This window comes from Poecile atricapillus, chromosome 26 (assembly GCF_030490865.1).
Source record: "Poecile atricapillus isolate bPoeAtr1 chromosome 26, bPoeAtr1.hap1, whole genome shotgun sequence".
Taxonomy (NCBI): domain Eukaryota; kingdom Metazoa; phylum Chordata; class Aves; order Passeriformes; family Paridae; genus Poecile; species Poecile atricapillus.
Genome location: NC_081274.1, coordinates 5,680,974 through 5,701,664, shown reverse-complemented (window position 1 = coordinate 5,701,664; position 20,691 = coordinate 5,680,974). Strand labels below are relative to the sequence as shown.

At 45.8% G+C, this 20,691-nt stretch overlaps 1 protein-coding gene across 1 annotated transcript in view; it reads right to left on the bottom strand.

The window, feature by feature from the left end:
• The window catches only part of LOC131588565 (zinc finger protein 239-like), a 129,906-nt gene extending 114,406 nt beyond the window's left edge, over positions 1-15,500 (bottom strand). Inside the window, exon 1 of the mRNA XM_058857512.1 lies at positions 15,264-15,500. The gene's annotated coding sequence lies outside the window, so the exon portion shown is untranslated. The remainder of the gene's footprint in view (positions 1-15,263) is intronic.
• Between the last annotated feature and the right edge of the window lie 5,191 nt (positions 15,501-20,691).

Here is a 20,691-nt window from a genome sequence, read left to right as displayed (position 1 = left end):
CCCAGCCAGGTGTCTTCCCAACACGGATCACCAGGACCACGGATCACCAGGGCTCTGCCCAACGGGGGTCACTGGAGATCATCCAACGCCGATCCTCCCATGGGGGATGGAGCTGGAGCAGCGCACGAAGCTCTTCCCGCACTCGGGGCACTCGCAGGGCTTCCCTTACTGGTGCCTCCGTTGGTGTTGGGACAAGTGAGAGCTCCGTGAGAAGTTCTTCCCATACTGGGGACACTCGTAGGGCCTCTCCCCAGTGTGGATGCGCTGGTGTTTTCTCAGGCCAGAGCTCCACCCAAAGCTCTTCCCACATTCCAAGCAGGTGTAGGGCCGTTCCCCTGTGTGGACCACCTGGTGTGTCATCAGGTCAGAGACATCTCTGAAGCTCTTCCGACATTTCCCACACTCATTGGGCTTTTCCCCAGTGTGGATCACCTGGTGCTGGATCAGGTGGGAGGTCTTTCTGAAGCCCTTCCCACATTCCAAGCACTTGTGGGGCTTCTCCCCCAGCTCTGAGCTCTGGTTGGATCTCTGGCCGTGTTCGTGGCACTGGGGGGATCTTTCCTCCTCGCAGCTCCCTGGACTGGGTTTGCAGCCCCTCCTTGTTCGGCATCTCCAGGGCTTTTCCTCCTCCTCTTCCATCTGGACAGTTTGGGAAGGAAAATTCCTGGTTAGGAGGAAAAAAAGAGAGGAGAGCGCCTTGGGCTGGGGGTGCCTCCTTACCCAAGTTCATCTCAGAAAGTCATTGGACATCTTGTGTCTCTAACAAAGCAAAGCACCAAGATTCAGCCCAAACATCAAAACAATGATGAAAAAGTACCCAAGCACGAAATTCAGGCAAAACCCCATCCAGAATACAAAGATTCAGACCCTGCAAAAAACCAAAGCACCAATATTTAGCCCAATGAAGTTAAGAAACACCAAGATTCAGCCTCATCAAAATCGTGGATCCCCTCCCCAGTCACCTCCAGGGAAACACTCCCAGGACTGCACATACAGGGAGGGTGGAACCTTGTCCTGCTTCCTCTTCCTGCTCCTCCTCCTCCTCCTGTGGCCCTACTCTTCCTCACACTCCTCTTCCTCCTACTATTTCTCCTTCTCCTGCACATTCCCACCTTGTCCTCCCACATGCATCCTTTCACCATTTTGGTCTTCAACCCTGCTTCTCCTTCCCTTCTCCTCCTGCCCCCAGGCCCAGCACCCACTGCCGCCTCCCTCTTCCCCCCCAGTCCCACAGCATCCCACCGCAGGGGCACGGATGGAGCTGGGCCAGCTCGGCCTGGGGCAGCGCTGGGCTCTCGGCCGCTTCCGCCCGCACTCGCTCCCCACTGCAGCCGCTCCCGCCACCACAGCGCGGGGGGGCCCGGCCTTGGCGCTCCCCCCTCCCACCTCCCCAAATTCCCCTCAAGGGGGGCGCCAAGGCCCGGGGGGGCACAGGTGGGATCCAGGTAGGACCAATGTGGGGAGAAAATGGAATGCCAGAGGGGCATTCTGGACAAAGGGATAATGACCCCAAAATATCTCTCAAGGGTCTCTTGGGAGCATGTGGAGGTCGTTTGCACATTCTCCCAGAGGGAATTAAGGACATGGACACCCAGGGGGACAATAAGGGAAGTCCAGAAGGGATTTAGACAACAGGGGATGGATGGTGTTGGTGTGCTGGGAAGGGATTGGCTGAAGGGGAGTGTGCAGGAATGTGCTTAAGGCAAGAAACAGCAGGAGCAATCTATGGGGTAAAAAAAAGGATGATGGAAAAGAGGAGGAAGACAAAAAAATACTGAAGACTGGGATGTTTCTCTGAAGGGTCTTATCATCAGATCATTTGTATCTCAGTTTTCCAGGACAGGAAAAGAAGGAGGTCAGGATTTCAGGGGGTTTCTCTGAGCTGGGAGCGGCAGGAGCGGGCGCAGAGCTGCGGCACCGGGAGCACGGGCTGGGGGCCTGTGGGGAGCTGTGGGGCCGGGCCGGGGCTGTGGGGCAGCCGGGGCTCAGCGCCGGGCGCTGCCTGACCCCAGCACCCCCCGGGCAGGGCCGGCAGTGGCCCCCGGCCCCCAGGAGGCTGCGGGACGCCCCGGCCGCTGCCCGGCCCCGTGGAGCTGCCGGCCCTGCCCGCCGGGGGGGCCGCCTTTGGACACTGCGGCAGGACAGGCACCGGCTCTGGGATACGGGCTGGGGAGGGGAGCCTCAGCACAGCCAGCACCAGGAAGGAACAGCTCAGAAATGGGGATTACACCTGCAAGGATCCAGATGAACTTTTAAGCATTTTGTGGTGGGTCCCTGCAGAAAGGAAGGATTTTGCAGAAAGCTCAGCAGCTGCCACACGATGAGCACCCACAGGCACTGAGGGGGGCTGCAGCAGGGCCACAAGAAGCCCCTGCAGCACTTGCTCACAAAGGCTCAGCAGCTGAATGCAGCAAGGGATGAGCAAAAGGCCAAGCTGAAGGCAAAGGCCATGGCACAGTTCCTACAGCCCCTGAGGGATCAAGCCCAGGGCCCAAGGGGGCCCCAGCACCCAGGGGACACCCTCGGCCACAAGCACCTGGCACAGGCATTGCCCTCCTGGCCAGGGGACAGCCCACCCAAACAGCCCCTGGCAAGGAATCAGCCTTCCAGCTGCAGGGCACAAGGACACTGCAAGCACAGACAGGAGCACCCTCAGCACCAGCAAGTTCAGCCCTTGATGGACACGGATTCTTAGTGGTGTCACAGCTCCCATTCCACCAGGGACCCACCACACTGCAGCCCTTGGGAACATTCAGGGTGGCTCTGGATCCAGAGGAGACCTTTCCTGATGGACACAGGGGCCTCTCCATCCACTCAGAATCTTATGCCTAAAGGTGCTAGGGAGTATTTTAATAATTAAGGCACTAAGTGGGAAAGATGAGTGGGTGTGTTTTATTCAGCCACTATTAGCAGATGTGGGGGATGGGTTTAAAATGCAGGAATTTTTATTTGCTCACAATTGTGATTGTAATTTATTGGGAAGGGATTTGATGGCTAAATTTGGAATGCAAATTCATGATACAGAGGCTGGTTCTGTTGTACCTCTGTGTCAAATGTCTGGCAGAGCCTAGGCTGAAGTGAACCCACAAGTGTGGGCAGCCCCAGGGAAATTGGCAAAATTAGATATGGAGCCTCTCCAAATTTCCCTCAAGCAACCAGGACAAGAGGTGTCGAAAAGCAATCCCCTGTTCCAAGGGAGGGAAGGAAGGGCTCACAGCCTGTCTGGGAGTCCTGCTCAAGGCACGGCTTGGGGAGCCAGGGATGGCTCCCTAGAATGCTCCTATCCTGCCAAACAAGAAATCCAATGGAATCCACAGAATGCTGCAGGACCCAAGAAGAAGAAATGAGATGATGAAACCGAGGCACCCCACACTCTCAGATCCTTACACCAGCCTGAACCAGGTGCCCTCCTCACACTGCTGCCATTCACAACTTGATGCAAAAGATGCTTTCTGGGGATCTGCCCACTTCCAGAGGATGCAAACACAATTCTGCCTTGGGCTGGCAACAAGAGGTAGAAGGGAAAATGCTCAAGACATGGACGGTCCTTCTGCAGGGATGCACGGAAGCACCGGCCTGACTGGGGCAAGCCTTGCAGGAAACATCAAAGGAATTGACCTCACCCCCAGGGACTGGCTTAATGCAGGATGTGGATGACTTGATCCAGTCAGGAGGACAAGGAGAAGAGGTAGAGGAAGCCTCTGTGAAATGCCTTCATTTGCAGGCTAAAAAAGCAGCTTTGAGTATCTGAAAAAAAATAAAGGGCAAATGGTAGAGAAAATGGTTAAATATTTGAGACCTATTTTGACTGAAGCTTTGTCTTGTACTGCCCCAGAGAAGGCCCAGGGAATCGCAGAAATAATGTTTCCCCGGACTAAAAAGGAGGTGGAACAATTCTTACAATTAACAGGGAATTGCAGAAGCTGGATTGAGGATTCTCTTTTGCAGACAACACATTTTGTCACTTCTTTAGCCCCAGATAGTCTCAATGTTATCGAGTGCACATAAGAAAGAGAACAAAACTTAACAAAATGAAAAAAATAAAATAATTGATGCCCCAGCCATGGCTCTTCCAGACTCAGAAATCTGAATTGGAAGGGAATATTAAACAGGCCACCCCTGAGCCTGCACTGAAGGCAACGCAGCAGCAGCCAGGGCTCCCCAGCGGGGGAAGCCCCTGGGCCTGCCCACAGATCCTCTGCTCAAATCCTCGGCCTGGCCACCCTCCTTTGCCATCTCCAGCCACTGCGGGACAATCCTTGCTCTCACTCTTGCAGCTTCAGCCCTTTCTGTGCCTGCCCTCGCCACAGCTGCTGGGGAAGGCACCGGGACAATTCCACTCTGCCTCTCAATTCCACTCACACTCTGCCCTGCCTGGGATTAGCTGCTGCCAAAATAGACCAACTTTAAAATGGCTTCAAATCTTATTTCTCTAAAGGGACATGGTTTGCCCTGCCTCCGGGAAAGGAATTTTAATCCTTCTTTTCCACCACTCAGCAGAGATAAAATTAACATCTCAACAGACTGGGAATAGTCCAAAAGATTCCCAGATAACGACCATCAACAAAACATCAACACCCAGCAGCAAACATCAACCAACATCTCCCCCAGACACTGCCCCAGGCACAGCTGGAGACACCTGGTCTGGAAAAGGCTGAGCAGGAAATCCAGGAGTGCCCACCTAATTCACATCACAGGCACAGAAATCCGGCTGCAACAGGAAACCAAATCCTAACAACTCCACACCTTCAAACCAATGAACATTAAACCAAGGGATTTCTATGGGTTCTGACTGTATAAATTTAGGAAACATCTATTAAATTCAAATGTCTTGGAATGATTTTCTCTGCACACCCAGCCAAACTGAGGAATTAATGATTTCTGTTGCACATTCTGGCCAGACTCAAGTCATGCCTTGATTTTATATTGTTGGAGAGTATTTATTCATCTCTAAGTTTTGGTGACAAGACTACACCATTATTATGCTTTTCTTTAATAATCCTACTTCTATATTGTTACTCAGACTGGTAGTGCTGGGCCACGGTTGGGAGAATCAGTTTTTAGACTTAGGGCAAGAAGCAGAAAATATCTATATTGCTTTGGATTTTTTTGGGAATGTGTGTGCATGGCTGTTATGATGGCAAAATCTTGGTATGCATTTTTGAATGTTCACATTTATGCCTCAGTTTTAAAAACTAAGAGATTTAACGGTGACCCCCTTAACTCGTAAAGAGATAGTATAGTATTTTTTTCTTCAAAAATGTCACTTTTGGAGTGGCCACATGTGAGTCATCCCATGGCTGCCCTGGAAGAGAAGTTTCCTTCCAGGCAGCCAGGAAAGAAGCTTTAGAAATGCAAATTAACACTCCTGGGACAAAGCCTGTACAATGGACCAGGGGCTTCCTGCCTGCAGGAGGAATTGGAATGATTCCCTCTGCCCCTCAGCCCAAGCTCTGCCTGCTTGCACAGATGGAATTTGCACAGTTAAAGGCACAGCCCATTGTGAGGATATATGACTCTGCAGCAGAAATTGGTTAAACTGCAAAGGAAAACAAAAGATGGGGAATGTTGTGAAAACTTCACTAAAACAAGTGGGGGGGAATCATCCCTGTCCCCACTCCAACATGTGCTGTCACTGTCTATGTTATATAGGGTGTATCAGACCACTGGCGTTTATTTGCTACCACAAGGTCAGAGAAATCAGTTGGGAATCCAAGTATGTGATGATTTAATGAGAAAAGCTGACAATTGATGCAGCCCTGGCTAAAGGGAGCGTCCAGAAATGAGGAAAAGATGAACAACCACCAGAACAAATCCTGCAACACCATGGACCAGACCCTGGGAACCCTGATGAATTCATATCAGGTACCAGAGAAACCATTTCTCATTTCAATGCGATAATTAGATTCCAGGATGTCATTGAAAAAATAACCAACCAGACAGCTCCAGCTCCTGACCTTCCTCCCAACCAATCCAGTCAGATGAGGAACACAACCTTTCAGCATGGGATGGGATCAGATTACCTTTTAGCAGAAAAAGGAGAGGTTTGGGGAAAGTTAAATGATTGAAACTGCTGATGGAAAACAGATCAGCAAGGAAAAGGTGCAGAAACAGATTAAAAAAAAAAGGAAATAGCAAAGCAGATCATGTACTTGCTCAAACGTGGAAAGGGTGGGAATGGGACACGGTTTTGTGCTTCCCTGGCAGACCATGGGTTAAACTAATGCTGTTTCTCCTCTCATGTGCTACAGCAACTCTCATCTTTTTACCATGCACCACACCTTGCTGAGTGCAGCTCATTCAGCAGCTGAGCAAGGGGATGCAGGTGGCAGCCAGGCCTCCTGAGCCACAAACGGCTACAAAAGGACAGAGAATGAGGGCACTGAGAGCAATCCCAAAACCAAAGAACACCCAGGAAGAAAAAACAGAGGCAATGAGTGAATCTGCTTGGAGATAGGGCCAGGGACTTGTACATAAGGCAACAATGGGAGAAATCACCAGTTTTAGAAAATGTTACTAATTGACAAGGACTGCTGCTCAGACCAAGTCCCGCTACATTCCTCAACTTCCAGAAGAACAAAGACTTCACAGAGCCACGAATTCTCCAGAAGCCCATCCGGCCGCGACCGTCTCCGCCACTCACAACGTCCCTCTGAGAGAGGTAAGGTGCTTTTCGCTCTGCTCTGGTGCCTGCCGAGAAGACGCAGCCAAAGCTTTGCACGGTTGGGCTGGAGGAATTCCTGGTGTTGCCCAGGCGCCGTCTGTCAGACAAGTGTGAAAGCGTTGCAGGTTGGGCAGCAGTGGTGTGTGGTGCATTGTAACTGTAACATGGAGAAGCTTAAAGGGATTTGAGGTGGCAATGCCCCTGTACCACGTACTTCTCCTTTGGGGTGCTTATTAGCACATTGGAAACAGGGAAACTTTGGGCAAGATTTACGTAAAGTTGATTGATTATTGTAATACATGGTGGCCAGGATATGACCTGGACTGTGGGGAAAAGTGGCCGAGAAATGGATCTTTGCAGTACAACACCATTTTACAGTTGATGTTGTTCTGTAAGCCAGAGGGAAAGTGGGATGAAGTTCCGTACGTTGATTTGTTTTTCTATTTGCGAGACAAGCCAGAATGGCAGGCTGAGTGTGGATTGATGGCAGTTAAGGCACGTGTGAGTGATAAATGTGAGCTTTGTGTAAAAGGAAAAAGTTCTTTAGAGCACCTGGCATTAAAAGAAAGTTTGTGTTGGGGAAAAGAGATGGATGTTGATTTACAAGTGGTTTCAGCAGAACCAAAAGAACCCGATTTTGTTTTGTCTGCCTCCGCTTCACCCAATCCTATTTCACCTAACCCTATCTCGCCTAATCCCACTTCACCTTGCCCTCTTTATCCTCCTCTACCACCTTCACCTGATCCTTCTTCTCCAGGAGATGATCAAAATCTAACTGTGATACAAGGAAATGTGAAAAATGCTGGGGAGGAAGACAGCAGTAGCGGGGTGATGATAATAAATCAGCAACACCGGTATCCCATCGGACTCGGTCACAGCTTGCTCCGGTTCTGGGTAGAATGGGAAAAGATTTGGGCAGACAAAGGCGGACTGTGATTGCCCCCTTGAGACAAGGAGTAGGAGTAGAAGGGCTGGTGTTTGTGGAAGTTCCTTTTTCACCCGCAGACCTGATAATTTGGAAACAATCAGCTGGAACTTAGAGAGAAAATCCTGATAAAGTAGCAGGGGTGGTAAAAATGATTATGAAAACTCAGAATCCAGATTGGGATGATATACAAGTAATAGTTGAGAGTTTAATGGACTCTACTGAGAAAGAGATGGTGCTTAGAGCAGCCAAGGAGAAGGTGAGAGAAGATCTCAGAACTGGGGTGGTGACGGCGACTTTAGATGAGAACTTTCCAACCGAGGATCCGGGGTGGGATCCCAATGCCTTTGGGGACATGCGGAGGCTGAAGAGATATCAAGAGTGGCTCCAGACAGGGGTTTGGAATGCTGTACCTAAGGCTGTGAATTGGTCTAAATTGTATGAGGTAAGACAGGAAAAGAAAGAATCCCCTGCTGCATTTTTGGAAAGCCTTAAGGAGGCAGCAAGAAAGTATACAGGTCTTCAACTAGAAACAGAACAGCGAATGTTCAGCTTGCGTTCATTTTTCTTGGGCAGTCACAGGATGATATTAGGAGAAAATTGCAGAAGTTAGAAGGAGAAGATTTAAGGAATTTGAATAAATTACTTGAAGTGGCTTGGAAAGTATACAATAACAGGGAAAAGGAAGCTAGTAAAAAGCAGCAGCAAAATCTTTTGGCAGTGATCCAAGGAAGAGAGAATCCAGGTTTCAGAGGTCGCGGCAGAGGTGGTCGTGGACTGGGGAGGGGCGGACTTGGCAGAGGACGAGGGGGATGGGTTTTGCCAAGATTGGGGTTAAATCAATGTGATTATTGTAGACAAGAGGGGCACTGGAAAAATGAATGCCCAAATTGGTTTAACCAGGGCAAGCAGTTCAATCAGAACCAAGACGCCTCCAAATTAATGGTGCTGGGGGAGTACAGCAGCTGACTAGAATCAGAACAAAAACCAATACCAGAACCTTTAGTAACTATACAATTGGGAGATAAAGAAGTAAAATTTCTGGTGGATATGGGGGCTACATATTCTGTGCTAAATGATCTAAAAGGGCAAACTGGAGACAAAACAGCAACAATAGCTGGAGCCACAGGGAAGGAGGAAAATTGACCATTCCTGCAACCCCTGGATTTGTGCTTTGGAAACAAAGTGTTAACACATGAATTTTTAGATATGCCTGAGTGTCCAATTCCACTTTGAGGACGAGATTTATTAGCAAAACTTGATGCAGTGATACCTTTTGTAAATGGGGAGCTTTTCATGAAAATACCTGAATCAAAGACAGGACAAATCTTAATGATAAAAGAAAAAACAGTCCCTACTATCCCTCGGGAAGTAGAGGATGCAGCAATTCCCTCTGTATGGGAAACAGACATACCAGGAAAATCTAAGTTGGCACAACCAGTACATGTAGAATGCAAAGAAGGAGCAAAAGCTGTCCAGGTTAAACAGTATCCCATAAAGCCAGAAGCACGGCAAGGAATAGTAAAGATTATTGAAAAGTTTTTGAAGTACCAAATTTTAGAAGAATGTGAATCAGAATTGAATACACCAATATTTCCAGGGAAGAAACCAAATGATGAGTACAGACTAGTACAGGATTTGAGAGCAATAAATGGAATAACTAAAGATATTTACCCAGTGGTAGCTAATCCTTACACATTGTTGACATCTGTGAAAGAGAAATAGAAATGGTTTACTGGAATTGATTTAAAAGATGCCTTTTTCTGCATATCCCTTGACAAAGAAAGTAGGAAACTGTTTGCCTTTGAATCCGAAAATCCAGACAATGGAAGGAAAACCCAGCTCACCTGGACACGACTCCCACAAGGATACAAGAACAGTCCAACCCTATTTGGAAGCCAGCTGGTGAAGGAGCTGGAGATTTGGACTGAGAATGGGCAAGTACCGAGAGAACAATACCTGCTGTTACAGTATGTTGATGATATACTGACAGCTACAGAAAACAACCTGCTTAAAGGTAACAATTGAAATTTTAAATCAACTAGGAATGGGAGGATATAAGGTGTCTAAGGAAAAGGCACAAATTGCCCAGTAGACTGTGATTTACCTGGGGTGTGAAATCTCACAAGGGCAATGTAAGCTGGGTACTAATCGTATTCAAGCTATTTGTGCCATTCCAGAACCCCAGAACCTACATGAGCTGTGAGTTTTCCTTGGGATGACGGAGTGGTACCACCTGTGGATCATGGACTATGGACTAATTGCAGAGCCCCTGTATGAAGCCCAGAAGACACAACTGCTTACCTGGGGCAGACCACAGAAGGAGGCCATCCTCAGACTGAAGGAGGCATTGACAACAGCTCCGGTGTTAGGATTGCCTGATTTGTACAAAGATTTTCAGCTGTTTGTGCATGAAAGATCACACCCAGCACTGGGAGTGCTGACCCAACATTTGGGAAGCTGGAAAAGGCTGGTAGGCTGCTTTTCCAAACAACTTGACAACGTGAGTGCCGGATGGCCTTCATGCCTGCGGGCAGTTCCAGCCACTGTGATGCTGATCCAAGAAGCCAGGAAACTCACGATGGGTAGACACACAGATGTCTATGTGCCACACATGGTGACCACTGTTTTAGAACAAAAGGGGGGCCATTGGCTGTGGAGGCTACCTTTGGAGCAGGCTGTAGGCCCATGGCCTGCCAGCCCTGCCTGAGAAGCTAGCCTGGGAAATTCCTGGGAGGATTCAAAACAATCCTCAAAGACAGAAAACAGCCTGCAGGTGCTGTTTGTCTGTTCCCGTGTTTTCCTTGCAGGAGAGGGTCAGGGGGGTGGTGAACCCCACTGCCAATGATGGTAATGTAGCACTTTACTAACCAATAAGAGTTTCCTTTCTGTACTTTCCATGAACTAGTCTATATAACATGGCTGTAGCAATAAACTAGAGATTCTCTCCTGTTCTGACTCCCTTGAGAGTCCGTGTCGTTCTTTCTGCCGTTCCCAATTAGAACGACAATTGGCTATCTCCAAGCAGGATGATGAAATTCTAGGTAATCCTAACCGAGCAGGATGATGTCACACTAAAGACAGCTAACCTCTTGAATCCAGCTTTGTTCCTTACCAGCAAACACATCTGCCCAACGAGCAGAACTGGTTGCTTTAACCAGGGCATTAGAGATGAGTGAAGGGAACAAAGTAAATATCTGGACTGATTCAAAACATGCTTTTGGAGTGGTGCATGTACACAGGGCACTGTGGAAAGAAAGAGGACTGCTGTCTTCTCAAGGCACACACATTAAACATCAAGATGCAGTCCTGCAATTAATAAAAGCAGTACAAAAGCCTGAGCAAGTAGCAATCATGCACTGCAAAGCTCACCAATCAGGAAACTCCAAAATTCATGAAGGAAATGGGAAAGCAGACTGGACAGCCCGACAAGCTGCTCAAGAAGCGCAAACTGCAATGGCATCGATACCTTTAAAAACTAATGTATCTCAATTCAATTTACCCCCAGAACCAAAATATTCAATAGAAGATGAGAAATTGGGACGCTCACTGAATGCACAGAAGAATTCAGAAGGGTGGTATGTGACTACACAGGGACAAGTAGTGGTACCCTCCTTGATAATGAGGGAAATTCTACAAATTAAACATAATGAATGTCATTGGGATGCAGAGGCATTGGTGAAATTGTAAAAACAAAATTTAATTTTAGTATGGATGTTAATAATGGCAAAATCAGTAATTTCAAAATGTGAAATTTGCTTAAAGAACAATCCAGTGGCTAGACGACAGGCACAATTAGGGAAAACCAGGAAATTATTAGCAAGTAGATTTTGTAGAATTACCAAGAACACGAGGATTCAAATATCTATTGGTAGGGGTTGACACATTTTCAGGATGGCCAGAAGCTCTTCCCTGTCACACAAATCAAGCAAAGGAGACAGTCAAGTGGTTACTGCAAGAAATCATTCCAAGATTTGGGGTGCCTCTAGGAATATCATCAGATAGGGGCCCACATTTCACAGCCACAGTAGTGAGGGAGGTGAGTAGGTTACTGGGAATAGCTTGGCATCTCCATACACCATGGAGACCCCAATCCAGTGGACAGGTAGAGAGGATGAATCAGACATTGAAGAGGCAAATCAGCAAAATATGCCAAGAGGCTAAATTGCAGTAGCCACAAGCTTTACCAATAGCACTGCTGAGGATTCGGATAAAGCCTAGAAGCGGGATGTCAGTCAGTCCTTATGAGATATTGGATGGGAAACCATATGAATCCCCTGAACCTAATCCAAATGTACATGTTACAGGGAAGCAAGAGGTGTCGAATTATGTTCTGTCTCTTGGAAAAGCTCGAGCTCGACTTCGGAGCACCCTTGTGTGGAACAGGCTGCTGACTCTTGAGAATCCAGTTCATGACATCCCCCCGGGAGATGAAGTGTACGTTAAAAGCTGGAACGAAGAACCATTAAAAGAAAGGTGGAATGGACCCTATCAGGTACTGTTAACTACCTTGACAGCAGTCAAAGGAGCTGGACTGGATCCCTGCATACATTACACCAGAGTGAAGAAGGTTTCCCCTGCACTGTGGACTGCACAAACTGTGGGGCCAACAAAGCTGCAGATAAAGCGGGTTTGATTGTTTCAAATGTCTAGGTTGCTGGTGACTGCAATGGGGATTATTTTATGGCCTTCACTGCCATCAGTTGGAATCACTGTTACCTTGGGATGTGAAATGCAAAAGGATCAGCTGACAACTCTTCATTTGAGAATGAAGAGGGATGTGGGGGTGCAGCCAGAAACACAAGTGATAAAAGTCTCTAATACTATTCAGGCAGAAAATGGGATGATTGCATTAATTAAAGATTTTGCCAACGTGCAAAACAGCAGCAAAATAACTGCCTGTCTGCCAATAACAAAGGCAGCAGGAGACCCAATAAATTAAAGAATTATAACATCAAAATTTCCTGAAATACAAAAGAATAAAAATGAAAATGTGAGCTGTGTATTGCAAATAGATTACGAAAACCAAAATAAGACAGTGTTTGAAAACGCTGTGAAGCCAAAGTATTCATCTACATGGGATTGTCATGAAAATAGAGGAAAGTATGAACCAAAACTAGGCTGGGATGGGGGATTAGGGAATTATGGATGGTGTTATGAAAAGATAGCAAAGGTTATTAAAGAAAAGATTCCTGTGTTGAAGTGGAAGTGTGAAGGACAGGAAGGAAAAGATCGGGCTGAAGCTTGGGACAGTGCATGGTCAATGAGTGTGCTTCAGAAATTCCAATCTATGGCAGATAGCCCTTGGTGCATTAAGTGGGAAGGCTCTGAAAATGAAACAGATCCAGGGGTATGGAACACTGCAACCAGTAGTAGAATGGAGGCAGACAAAGTGAATTGGTGGGTATGGAACAAAACTTAGGACTGGACTTCTGATGATGAAGAAATAAAACAAATGCCACCACTTGTGGTAGCTCTGCAAATTGGATGTGCCTGCAGAAGAATCAAACACAAGCAAGGGGAAATAAATGACAAGACAGGACAAGTGATCCAAAAGGTAATATGGAGCACAAGTACAATTCAGAGTCCAGGCCAATTTGGATGGGCAGCAAGCGATGGCACCTGGACAACACATTTGCCTGTAGGTGAAAAAGTAAAAGAGATTACTTTAGGCCTCCCCACCTTATGCCCAATTTGGAAAACGTCCCCATTCAAGGGAGAGCATGAACTTCTGCAAATAAGGACAAGACAAGAAGTTCAGGAAAATTGAAGATAAAGAAAGATGTCAGGAACCCTCCAGTAGTGTAAAATCTGAGTGGGCTCTGGAATCCTTCTTTGCTCCAATAGCAAATTATAACAACAGAAAGATGTTGTACAAACTTACAGGTCAGGTAGAAAGATTGGCAAGAGTTACCAAAGAGGGATTTAGAGAGCTAAATGTACAATTACAAGCCACAACTAAAATGACCCTGCAAAACACACTGGCTTTAGATATGTTATTGTTGAAAGAACACGGAGTGTGCGGGTACCTAAAAGGACAAATTGATCACTGCTGCATCCACATCCCAAATGGAACTGCAGATGTAGAACACGACATTAATCAATTAAAACAAATAGACCATGAAGCACAGAAAGAGAGGGAAAATCTGACCACAAGTTGGGTAGATAAAAGTTTTGAAGGGTTAGGATGGAATGTGAGCTCCTGGATCAAATCTATTCTTGAGAGTCTGATAATCCTACTGATTGTGTTCTTAGCAATCTGGTTAATCTGTGCAGTTCTGAAAGGAGAGATAAAGAAAAGAGTATCCTGGAACCAGAAGATAATAAAGGCACTGACACGGGACAGAGATCCACATCCGCATTTGTCATCACCAAGTCCTCCAGAGTGTAACAACGCTTACGACAACTGTGGATTCGAAGATGAACATCAAGTATAAACTCAGAAAAAGGACTGCATATAGTGAAAGCCTTACACTTATTATAGTAAAGTAAAATACTTTCAAAGAGATGAAATATGTTACTATGGGGTTAAATGTTTCTGAAAATGTTTCTTAAAATCTTGTAGAGGTAGGCCACAACAATGCTTGGTATTAGGAATGGACTAGCAAGCTGAAATGTTTATGGTAACGGGAAGTGGTACTTGGGGTCTCCAGGATACCCACCCAGAGATAAGATTCGTACATGTTCATACAAGGATGAGCTAAGTCTCATGAAGCAATATAGATAAAGTTAATCAACCAATATTAATGAAGCAATATTGATAAGGTTGTTACAGTGATTACTGCTACAGCTGAAATTCTAGAAATATGTGCACTTTGAACAAAGACGGTTGAGCTAGATTTGGGTTGCTGATACCCCTAGTTCGTGCGCGCTTCAATAAAGCACCTGCATATAATCAGTCTGTGATTATGTGTGTTCCTGAACGCTAACAAAGACAGATCAAAAACTTCCAAAACACCAAAAACCTGATATCCCCCCAAAATACAAAGATTCAGCCCCCACAAAAAAAAGAAAAAATCACCAACATTTAGCCCAATAAAGCTCAGAAACTCCAAGATTCAGCCCCGCTGAAATCGTGGATCTCCCTGCCCGGGCACTCGCTGCATGGGGGGGTGAGGGGGGCAATGAGGCCGGGCCGGAGCAGGGGGTGCCTGAGAGAGGCCCCGAGCCCGGGGGAAGCCCCTGCAGAGCCATGGAAGTGGCTCCTGGCCGGACTCGGGGATCCCCCTGGCGATCCCCGCTGGAGCAGCCTGGTCCTGAGGGACTCTGGCCCCTGGCAGGGACCCCAGGCTGCAGCAGGACAAGGATTCCTGTCCCTCAGGGGGAGGCACTGACATGACCTGACTGTGACCCCCATCCCTGTGCCTCTGGGCGGGGAGGGGGACGGAGAGGGGCACAAAGTTAAGCCCGGGAAGGAGGGAGAGCTGGGGGGAAGATGGATTTCCGTAAGAATTACTTTACTTCTCATTTTCTTGCTCTGACATGTCGGATAATAAATTCAATTAATTTCCCCAAGTCAGGTGTGCTGTGCCCGTGACCAAGGATTGAACTGTCCCCACCCTCATCCAGACCCCCGAGCCTTTCCTTGTGTGTTCTGCTCCCCGCCCAGGGCAGGAAGGAGAGTCACAGAGTTTTGGCCTCGCTCCGGCATACCCTGCTCCATCCCGGACTCACCCCCAGCTCGCAGCGCCCTCAGCTCCCGGGCACCCCGCGCTCTCGGCGCTTCAGCGCAGCGGCGCTTCCTTGGCCTCCTGCCCGGGCCGGGCCCAGCGCCGGGGCCGCTCCTCAGCCCAGGCTAACGAGAAATGGCGGAGCTCAGCCCAAGGCAGGCGAGTCCGTGCCGTGTGCAGAGCCCGCCGCTGGCTGCGATTGGCTGCTTCTGCCGTCACTCGTGGCTCTGGCGCGCGCTGATTGGGCAGAGCGGGGACAAGCCCGGCCCCGCTGGCGCCCCCAGGGCGGCCGTGGGGCAGGAGAGCCGCCATTGCCGGAGCGTCTGTGCGGGCCCGGCAGCGGCTGCAGCAGCGGCCGGAGCCCGGTGAGGCGGCGGCGGAGCTCGGAGGCGGCCCCAGCGCAGCGTCCCGGGCACAGCGCAGCCACCTCCGGCCTCCCGACACGAAGCGGGACGAGCCAGCGCTGCTCCGCCACCGCCTCCTGCCCAGGCCCCAGCGGCAAGGAGACCGCGGGCAGCCGCTCCCGCAGCGCCCTCAGCCCAGGGCCAACACGGGCCGGCCACGGCACAAGCCACCCGCCACAGCCCCCTGCCGCCCCCTCCCGGGCCCGCAGCGAGCCCCGAGCCCCCGCAGAACCGAGCGCGGCTCCCACCTGCGATGGCCGGGGCCGCCTCCGAGCTCCGCCGCCGCCTCACCGGTTGTTATAAAAGAAATTACAATTTTGACAACTAGGTCCCTTGGGTTAATGGCAGTTTAATTAAAAATGAATACAATTTAGTAAATTGAATAGTAATTTGGTATAAAAGAATACAGTTTAGTAAAATAATATAATTTAGGAAAAAATTACAAATTACGTATATAATTTGCCAGGAATTAAGTATGATTAAAGCATAAGCAAAACCAACCGGGGTACGGGTTCCCCACCCTGCCTCATGTACAGAGCAAATCACTTCAAGCTAAACTTATATACTGTATGCTTATACATATTCATTAATGCTTCCCGTAAATTTCCTCCTATTTCAAATTTTTCTGTCTTTACATCACTTTTCTTCACGGCACATGCTTCACTTCTTGTTAGGGGGTCCTCAGTTTTCTTTTGGGGGTCTTTTGGCAAAGGCTTCTCCTCTTCCTCATTGTCCTTTGGGTAACCTTACAGGTTTGTGTGTGTGTACTAAGCGGTGTGTTAGGTTACTCTACTAATTAGTCTGATATTTACTGGTTTTTAGGCCCAATGCTTAAAGTCGTTCTAATTTTGTCCATCTCAAGGCCGTTTTGGTCATGAGACATCACTTATCTTCTAAACTACATCCTGTACCTTAATTTTAATTTTAATGCAAAGGGGTACATCTGCCTCATAACACTGATTCTTTTGGTTGCTTCTAATAATAACTTTCCGAATAGTTAAAATTTAGTCAGCACAAATCAATTCCATTTATTTTAGTGACCCATTTCTCTTTTTGATTACATTTATTCATGCTTTTAAAAAAAAAAAAACAAAAAAAACCTTGAATCTTATTTTTTTTATCTTCTCAATAATTTCATTTCTTGCATTTACTTTATTTTAATTTCTAATTTTTAAACTTTTTCCATGCTGTATCAAGCTTTTTGCACTCTCTTTCAAATTTAGTTAACTTTTTTTTGAGCTATTATAGTTTCTTTTCATTCAGTATTCCTTGAATTACTGAACGGATTAGTCTAATAAGGCATGAAATTATACAAAATAGAAACAATAATCTTAATATAAAACACTATACCATAAATTTTAACTTTTTCCACTAAGTGCTTTTAAAAAGGTTATCTCACTAATCAGTCTTCAAAATAAAATTCTATTTTTGAACTGGTACATGTGCTACATTTTTAATATCTTTAGCAATTTTTGTGATGGCTTTTCTATAATCATTTATCTTTATACAACACTCAGATTTGTTAAACTTTCTACAAACTCCCCCTTCTTCAGCTAACAAATAGTCCAGGGTAATTCTGTTTTGATAAACAAATGCTCACATTTGTGAATGTTGCTTGGCCAGCAGCTTTAGGGCAGTAGAGGTGTGGTTTGAAACAACTTTAACTACTGTCTGCAGCTTTATGAACTGATTCAATAGATAGATTTGGGTTCTGTATCTCTAAGATCCATCTGCAGCTCAAGTGGCTGGGTCATCTCTCTGCAGGCCATTTGTCTTCATTTCTGGTTTCTTCTTGCTTTTGGAAAGTCAAGGTTCAAGTCCCTTTTATTGTTCTTTAATGTTTCATAAAGTGGTGTTCTTAACATATTGCTCCTGGACCTTGGTATAACGAAGAAGGAGGGTCATATAACTCTTCAGATACAGGTTCTTCTCCACCTTTGAGGTAATTCACTGTATGCTCTTTACTCACAATTTTAATATATTCCATCAGGGGCTTTCCATTTGTTACTTGTTGTACCTGGTTGTTCCAAATAGAATTTTAGGTCACTTATGGATTGGTAAGGGTTAGCTCCAGAACTTTTATACCAGCACAAATCAACATGGTTAATTAGTTTCTTTTTGTCATTCTCTAATATCCAGCAGGAGTTTTTGGTGGCCAGGTGTTAGTATTGTTATCTGATACAAACTGTTTTAATTATTTGATGATTCAAAATTTATCTTCCAGGTTATTTTAATGTCTTGGAAGTTCGAGTAAGATTTCATTTTAAAAATTGGTCTGGAGCTAGACTCTCACTTTCCCACAGCTATTTTTTAGCTATTTTAAGTCTTTCACAAATTTAACATTTAAATAATTTTAGTTCTGTAACTACTTCTTGCATTTAACTTACAAAAATATTTTAGTTAAGGTTGGCCAATCTCAGTTGCTATACTGCTGTTTCAACTGTTCACACTACTTACTAATTTTCTCTAATTCTTTCCCTGAGATTTTTTTATACTTCTATAAAATTACTGTGATTGTAACAGGCAGCATTAACATATGGATGTGCCACAAACATAGATTTTATCTTGTTTTTGTATTTGTCACATTTGTTTGCATTTGTCACATGGATCAGAATTATTGTGATTTTGTTTTTGCATAGTTTGTTTGCTCATTGTTTGCTTTTGTGCTGCTTGTTTTAATATCGCTTGTTTCTTTCTTATTTTTTTGGATTCTGTCCCATCCTGCTTTATGGTTTTGGCCAGTTGCCAAGGGTATCTTAATGAACACAGTGAAAATAATCCTCAGGAGTTTTCACTCTCTGCCTTCCTCAAGGCCCCTTGGGCTGCAGCCAAGGGCCGAGGTGCCGCTCTTCTTGGTAGCAAAGTTTATACCCTGGGGTCTGGTCACTGACACGTTTGGTCTCACTGCTACCCTTGGCCTCATAAGGTTCCTATGAGCCACTTCAACTCTGCTTGTTTCAAGGATGGCACAGATTTCACAGCACTGTCTTACCTCTCTCTCTCTTAGTCAGTTATTTTTTTTTTCTTTTAATTTAAACTACTAAAGCTCCAGAGATGTGCCAACTACAATAAAAGTTACTTTTTACACAATTTCAGTTAGTAATTTATTAATAAAGCTTTAATTAACAGGGGGTTCTTTTAGCACAATTTTTGCTGTTAAATAAATAAAACATTTAGTCAAAACCATTTATATTGACTATACAAAATATTGAAAAACAAACATATTTTAAAAATACGGAAATTTAAGGTTCTGTGAAAAAAACCTGTGCTACATGTTTTTAACACTTATAATGCACATAACACAACTGTAACACACCATTTAGATACTATATATTCATAAAATGTGTTTGTGCTTCACAGACTCTAAGCAAGGCAGAATTTGTCTTTTGAATGTGTAAATATAATAAACCAAACCAAATTAATGCCAGGTTGTAACAAATGGTCAGTTGTTATATGTTAGAGTTGACTTGGCACAGCCAGCACTGCACACTTTTCAGTTAAATGGGATTTAGGTAGTGCTGCTGTTTCTATTTCCAGCAAAATATCTTTAGATGAAGGAACAGTTTTACCTCTTTTTTTTTTTTTTTTTTTTTTTTTTTCTGCTACTTATTAGTTTGTAAAGGATACAACAGATAACTCTCGCTTTCTTGTGTTTTAGTAATGAATTAATCTTCCCCCCCCCAACCCCGGGAAACTACAGGGTAGCATAGTCACTCTTTTGATTAAAAGGTTCTTTTGAATTTACATACTGATTTAAACCTTAAGAAATCCAATCTTTAAACGATCCAAACTTTGGCCAATTCAAATTATATTTTCGGATCATTTTCTTTGTCTATTTAAACATACAATAATTAATCATTTTCTGCTTGTTTTTCCTCTCCGGGATTCCCATGTATTCCCATGTATTCCATGTATTCTCCTAGATTGGAGTTCCTGGGTTTTGGCATCGAATTGTTATAAATGACTTTCAAATTTCCAAATAAACAATCTAATTAATTGATAATATACTTTAATAAATTGGATACAAAATAATAAAAGAATACAATTTAGTAAAAGAATACAATTTAGTAAGAAAGATAAAATTTAGTAGATATATTCAGATATATATTTATATATATATATGTGTGAATATAATTGGCCAGTGGTTACAAATGGTTAAGGCATAAGCAAAACCGACCCGGGGTACGGAGGGGGTTCCCCACCCTGCCTCACGTACAGAACAAAGCACTTCAAGCTAACCTTATATACTGTATGCTTATACATATTCATTTATGTTTCCCGTATGTTTTCTCCTATTTCCGATTTTGCTGACTTTAGGTCACTTTTCATCACGGCACATGCTTCACTTCTTGTTAGGGGGTCTTCAGTTTTCTTTTGGGGGTCTTTTGGCGAAGGCTTCTCCTCTTCCTCATTGTCCTTTGGATAACCTTACAGGTTTGTGTGTGCGTACAAAGCGTTGTGTTATGTTACTCTACTCATTAATCTGATATTTACTGGTCTTTAGGCCCAATGCTTAAAGTCGTTCTAATTTTGTCCATCTCAAGGCCGTTTTGGTCTTGAGACACCATTTATCTTCTAAACTACATCCTGTACCTCAATTTTAACATGTAACATCTGCAAAGGGGTGCATCTGCCTTATAACACTGATTCTTTTGGTTGCTTCTAATAGTAACTTTCCAAATAGTTACAACTTAGTCAGCACAAATCAATTCCATTTATTACACTTCCTCCCGGGCCCGCAGCGAGCCCCGAGCCCCCGCAGAACCGAGCGCGGCTCCCACCTGCGATGGCCGGGGCCGCCTCCGAGCTCCGCCGCCGCCTCACCGGGCTCCGGCCGCTGCTGCCGCCGCTGCCGGGCCCGCACAGACGCTCCGGCAATGGCGGCTCTCCTGCCCCACGGCCGCCCTGGGGGCGCCAGCGGGGCCGGGCTTGTCCCCGCTCTGCCCAATCAGCGCGCGCCAGAGCCACGAGTGACGGCAGAAGCAGCCAATCGCAGCCAGCGGCGGGCTCTGCACACGGCACGGACTC